Source organism: Magnolia sinica, chromosome 8 (assembly GCF_029962835.1).
Source record: "Magnolia sinica isolate HGM2019 chromosome 8, MsV1, whole genome shotgun sequence".
Classification (NCBI taxonomy): domain Eukaryota; kingdom Viridiplantae; phylum Streptophyta; class Magnoliopsida; order Magnoliales; family Magnoliaceae; genus Magnolia; species Magnolia sinica.
Window position 1 is genome coordinate 77,765,824 of NC_080580.1, and position 6,107 is coordinate 77,771,930.

The following is a 6,107-nucleotide window of genomic DNA, read 5'->3' on the forward strand; positions in this document are numbered from 1 at the left end:
TACGATTGTCAATTGAGGAGACTTTAGGACATGGTCCATCTACGGTGGGTCCCAAGAGAAACCAATGGTTTGGATCATCAAAAAGCATGTATGTTTGTTTTATTTGCAATGAGTTGAGAATGAAAAGAATAGTTGACTAACATATATAATGACAGCTTTCCATGGACCGGAATCCTCTCCGACACCTGTTTTAGGCCTAAAACACCCACGCTTGTCAGGCTTACCATGTTCAATATTAAAATCCATTCCGTCCATCAGGTTCCAGCCCATATTCTAACAGTTGAGGAAAAAAATCAGATACATAACTAACTCAGTTGGACCACACCAAAGAGAACAATGGAGATGGGATGCCAACCATAAGTTTGTGTGGGCTCACCATGGTGTGTATATTTCCATCAAAACTGTTAATCAAAAGTAAATGACCAGGATCGAGTGAAAATAAAAAACTCATCCTGATCCATTTATTATCTGGGCCACACCGTGTAAACTTAAAGGTTTTAGTAGAATGTTTACATTTTTCCACTTTTGTGAATTATCTGAGTCTCTTATCAGTATGATATTTACTTTTCACGGATAAAATAAGGGTTAACACCTGATGGACGGATTGGATTTACTTAAAAACATACAGTGAGTCCCACAGAGCTTTGGTGCCTGTGTTGGATACTATCCCAATCCGTCTTGCCATAATGAAATTTTTGAGGAACGGAAGAAGCAGGTCCACAATAAATGACACATGATTTGCCGTCCGGCAGTGCATGTGCCATTCGTCGCGACCAGCTCAGCTTCTGATGAGTGGGGCCCACCATATCCCACGCCCAACTCATCAAAATATGGGACGCTGATTGGGTACTAACCCCGCCAGTTCCCGGCTATGAACAAACAGGTTCTCTGATGGGCCACCATATTGCATGGATTTAATCCATAACGTCCATCCATTCCACCCTATCATTTTAGGGTACAGGGCCAAAATGAGACAGGTCCAGGCTCAAGTGGACCACATGGTGTGGATTAAACACCTACCGTTGAAAACTTTCCAGAGGCCACAGAAGTTTTAAATCAATCTGATATTTGTGTTTTCCTTTCATCCAGGTCAATGTGACCTTATGAACAGGTTAGATGACAATTAACCATCATGGTAGGCCCTAGGAAGGTTTCAACAGTGGGTATCATTATCACTACTGCTTCCTGTGGTGTGGTCCACTTGAGCTTTGGATCTACTTCATTTTTGGGCCTGTACCCTCTAATGATATGGAAAAATGGATGGACGGAGTGGATAAAACCCATGCATCACGGCGGCCCCTCAGAGCCTTTGTTCATTCCTAGCCATAGACAGCCGGGTAGGACCCAATCTGCGTCCCAGAATATGGGTCGGGTCTAGGTCAAAGCAATCGAATGTATTGGGTCTAAATATAATAGATCTAGAACCAGCTCATTTAAATCATGGCTCGGTCCCCGTCGGTGATAAAAAGGTTAAAATGGGTTTTCACACAAACGATTTCTCAAACATGCTTGTTTTTATCAACATTTAAAGCAAGTGAGCTCGAGCAGGGGTGCAACTCGGGTGGGTCAAAGTTGGGTTAACCTTTGGATAGATTCAAATGGAGTCCATTAACCAATTTCAAGTTCGTTGGGTTGGTCCAAGATTAGCCTGTTTGGCTCTAAAAAAATCTTTTTTATGATTTTAATTCTGAAAATCGCTTTTTTTAACTTTAAGTATATTTAATTAGCTACTTAATTAATTAATTAATTTTTAAAGAATATTTTTTAAAAAAATTAATTTATTTTACACAATATTTGGCCTTGTGTATCGTGCAATGGTTTTCACTCCTAATAACTTATGAAAAAACACTCATAAAATCAAAGATCTCTCTGTTTTTGGTAGGATTGATAATTCCTCCACAATATCAATTCCCAACTGATTGGACCATGTTTTCTCTAAAATTAATGTGGTCCACTTAGGGCCCGTTTGGCCAGGTGGATTGGAAGGGATTGAATAGTATTAGGGTGGATGGCATGGATTTCAAGGTAATGATGGTGTTGTCAGTGGATTGTCTTAAGATCCATGGGATTGCTATATCCCGGGATTGCTGTATCGAGTCTGTTTGGCACGCCTAGCCAATCCCGGGATTAAACCTTCCCATCCCTCTAACCAAACACATCCAGGCAAATTTGAACAGATTAGGGTGGATTGGATGAGATTTAAAGGTAATGATGGTGTTGTCAGTGAATTGTCTCATGATCCATGGGATTTCTATTTTATTGGATCAGCTTACCCAGTCTGTTTGGCACGCCCGGCTAATTCCGGAATTTAACTTCCAATCCCTTCCAATACCATCCAATCCTTTCCAATCCGCCCAGCCAAACATGCCCTTAACACATGAGCCCCAATATTGGAAACAGATTCTTGGGTTAAAAAACTTTGGTCAAGTGTTTCAGAGCCGTACGTTATATAATAAATTTATAGCCCACCTAGCCAATGGATCAACCTAACTCTATATATATATAATAAATTTATAGCCCACCTAGTCAATGGATCAACCTAACTCTTGGGCTAGGACATCAATATAGTGCTCCCTTTCTAATTGATAAATTGAATCTCGGATAACCAATTGAGTGAGCTTTCAAACAAATTCACGATCATGTGATTATGATGTCATTTAAGGAAGTCATAGTCAATTTATTTAAGGCTTGTAAGTCGCAAAGGCATTCAATAGTATTTTTGTCATACTCTACTCGTTAAGATTTCTTTCTTTTAATTTATGCCTATATAAGGCTATGCTTGTACATTCAAGGTATCATGATGGATTAGATATACGACTTTTTTTTTTTTTTTACTCGAAAAAAAAGGTTGGAGAATTTATTTATTTTTTTTACCACATGCACCTTGCTAGTGGATTGTTTTTTGTTTTTTATTTTCTTTCCCACAATCTTATTTTCTTTTCTTTGATACGTTTGCATCCCCTCTGAATTGTGTCAATGATATGTTCATCAAGTAGTGGGCCACCCAGGGACATACTTCAGCTCAACAACGACACGCACTCCACCGGCGCTGTGGTTATTCATTATGGGGTCCACCTCTCGAATGGTTCCTACTACCCACAAACCAATCACTCAACCTGTACACAACTGATTTTCAATGGTCCACAGATTAGTAGAAATGGATGATACAGCCAGAAGCTAGGTGGGGCCCACCTTGATGCTTGTGAGACAGGATAATTAAAAAATGGGGAGGAAACGCCAACCGTGAAGTCATTCTATGGGGGCCATAGAAGTTTTGGATCAAGCTAATATTTTAGTGTTTTCAGTTCCACCCCTGTATGAATGACATTATATGAAGGGTTTGGATGGCATCTAAACATCAGTGGACCCAGAAAAGGTTTTAACTGTAGGCATTGCCCTCCCCACTTTTCACCGTCGTGTGGCCCCGCATGAGTTTTGGATCATCCTCATTTTTTGGTTCATGGCAAAATGAATGATTTCTCACAAACACATGGTGGACCCCACCTAGCTTCCAATTGCAGGAACTTCAGACAGTTGGAGGTCACAGGGGTAATAGGAATCCCCCTAAAACAGGTTTTGTGGAGCCTTACCCATGATGTTTGTGTTATATACACTCCATCCATTCATCTGTTTTGACAACTCAGCCCAAAATGAAGGAGACCCAAAACTCAAGCGATCCACACCATTGGAAATTGTGGGTTGAAACCTTCCTGGGTTCCACCGTGATGTTTAAAAGCGAGGAGCACAATGCGATGTTTATATGCCTCGTGATTCCCATCAAGATGAAGGAAAAACAAAAATATCAGCTTGGATAGGATGGTTGTTCAAATAGAGAATTTTAATTTAAAAAGAAATTTTGAAAGTGACATTTGAACTCACAATCTCAACCAAACTATAGGTATAGCATTTACCTACTGACCAAGAACTTGTCTCCAAAGCTGAATATTTTAATCCCAACTATCTTATATATCTATTATTACTATAATTAAGTTGCTAATATGATTATTAAATATCGAGTTGAGTGGAATTGAGTCATCGATTCAACCTGAGCTGACTGGGTATCGAGTCCAGTCGAATTTTTGAGTATTTGAACTACTTACAAGTGTAGCTTAAAGACACTTGCAGATTCAAGCCATGTTTGAATGACCCAAACCATTTACACGATGTGGTTTGGCATTCATCCATTAATAATAATAATAACAACAACAACAACAATAATAATAATCTGAACTATCGATTGCGCAGCTTCACGTCCTTTGGAAATCAAAAGTTCGGCTCTCTCGTTAGAAGTAACTGCAGGGAAATTGTCCCCAGCTGCTCACGCTTTTGCCAACAACCAGAAACCAATACCCTCTCCAACTGTGCTCGAGATGTCACTGTTGCATCCCTCTTGGCGCTTTCCCATTTTAATAATAGCTTTGCACAGCACAGAACCCCCTCGAACAAGAGCGAAGTCCCATAGCCCGCCCTCCCCTACATCTCAAACGGGTTTTTTTTTTCCAATGGCCAAAACTGATAGAACACGTTTTGATTCATTCTAACTTGGATAGACATGCATGTTTCAAAGCGGCAGCTCCTTTTTCCTCTTCCTTTTTTTTTTCTTTTAATGGGCACGCTGACTCCTTTTGTTCTAGAATGGAAATTAGTCTGCTACACCATGTCGACTCTGTTTTGCAACCTCAGGACCAAGACCGGTAGAACTCGTTTGGAATCATCCCAACTCATACAGACCTGCATGTATCAGAGGGGCGACTCCTTTCTGTCTCCACTGGAGCTGTTGACTCTGTTTTGGCAGATACTTAAAATCCATGGTCCATAGAAATGTCACAAGGCTACTTCAAAACATCTTCTACATCCACAATCTTTATAACTAAAGCAAGAAGGAAGATTGTCTAAGAGGAGATTCAGGCACTAAAACTACACAATACTTGTCGTACAGTAACAATAGAAGGTTTGCTAGCATGACCTCACAGCTTGTGTGGGGCATTTAATCCATGCATAAAGCGTCGACCACTCATAAACATGACCTGGCCCAAAATCAGGCAGGTCCACTCATTGGGCGGGCCACGTGCAGTGAACATAGACAATTAGACAGTTTTAAAACCATCCACTGTTTTCTTAGAAGTCTCTCAACATCCTTATGAGTAGAGCTGGGCATCAAGTCGAGTCAGACCGAGTTAGGGCTGATTCGACTCGATCCGGTTTTGAAATAGGCCTGACCTGAACTCAATCCAACTCGATACCGAGTCCAACATGCCTGACTCGATCCAAGTTTGGTGTGGCCTGGACTGATCCAGACCGAGTCCGATCTAGTCAGAAGTATCGAGTCAAGTCGAGTTGGCACCGAGTCGGATTGAGAGATGAGGGAGGGAGGGAGTGTAGAGGAGAGAAAGGAGGAGGAGGAGGGTGATGGTGGTGGGTGGTTGCTAGGCTTGGAAGAGGAAGAGGAAGAGGAAGAGGATGAGGATGAGGGAGGGAGAGAGGAGGGTGATGGTGGTGGGTGTTTGCCAGACTTGGAAGAGGAGGATGAGAGAGAGAGAGAGAGAGAGAGAGAGAGAGAGGTTGGGATTGGGTTGGGGTAGGGTTAGAGAGTCGGGTCAAGTCGGGTTTCAGATTGAGTCAAGCCTAATCAGATCGAGTCGGGTCAAGTTACTGAGTAAGTCAAATTCGACTCAATTTGAGTTCGGATTGGGCGAAGCTTACTTGGTTTGGACCGACTCACTCATTCGGTTCGGGTCGAGTCAGATCGGAATGAGTCGGACGACTCGAGTTAGCTGGATCGAGTCGTCCCGTTCCCAGCTCTACTTGCGAGGCAAGACTGGAATAATTTTTACAGCAAGTCATCTCGTGGTGGGAACCACCCCCACATGCCCCAGGTTCACAAACCAGTCTCGCCTATCACTTTTTGTGTATTGTTGCCATCATCGCCGTCGTATCAAGTCCGAGTTATTTGGGGTCAGCTCTACAAATCCTAATTCACCAACTGCAATATGTGAAACCAAGGTCTAAAGTATCATCCAAAACCGGTACTTAGACGCCAAATACATACCAGTATTGCCCATGAACGATACGGGTGTATCATCCTCGTAACGGCCCAAAACAGCCCA